Source organism: Hyposmocoma kahamanoa, unplaced genomic scaffold (genome assembly GCF_003589595.1).
Source record: "Hyposmocoma kahamanoa isolate Upper Pololo Valley unplaced genomic scaffold, ASM358959v1 81, whole genome shotgun sequence".
Lineage (NCBI taxonomy): Eukaryota > Metazoa > Arthropoda > Insecta > Lepidoptera > Cosmopterigidae > Hyposmocoma > Hyposmocoma kahamanoa.
The window spans coordinates 8,678,866-8,679,494 of NW_020654080.1; the positions used below are offsets into that span (position 1 = coordinate 8,678,866).

General features: G+C 32.9%; 1 protein-coding gene across 4 annotated transcripts in view; it reads right to left on the bottom strand.

Annotated features, from left to right (window-relative positions):
* The window catches only part of LOC113234187 (collagen alpha-2(XI) chain-like), a 170,022-nt gene that overhangs the window by 60,348 nt on the left and 109,045 nt on the right, over positions 1-629 (bottom strand). The window lies entirely within an intron of this gene.

Genomic DNA, 629 nt, shown 5'->3' on the forward strand with positions numbered 1-629 from the left:
ACGAACTGCATGCTCGACGTCCGTATAATAAAACACCATACAGACAAACCCGACGGCATGCAGTCGCAGTCGCGCCTAGCTTAGGAACTCAGTGTAAAAGTCAAAGAGTAGAGTAATACAGGAATGGAAAAGAGAGACCCTTGGCGTATTTTTTTAAACCACTATGATAGTCAACAACATCTACAATTTGCTCCCAGTAGTAATCAAGGACACCTATATGTACAAGTATATATACCAATACTACACGTACTTATATAGGTAGTTCCATATATGCGTTTAGGCATTGTGCTTGTTCTTCAATTTCGTAAAACCCAGTTAACATGAAATTGTTGAAAACAAGTCCAAAACAAAACATATAAATAATATTAACAAAAAAAATGTTAAATAGATTACCCAAAAATAATCTGCCATAGAAAATAACGAACATAAGCGCAGTCTTTCACAAAGTCAAATTTAATTGAGCTATATAAATAATTATAAACACGTTTTGTGCATTACATTGCAATTTATTTTTTTACTTTGACATGTTTATGTTTATTACAATTTAATTGAGCAGTCTTGTTAATGTCGTCCTCATCAACATATTGTAGTTTCCCGGCTAAAATTGTTTCTTCTTTGATTGTTTTGCA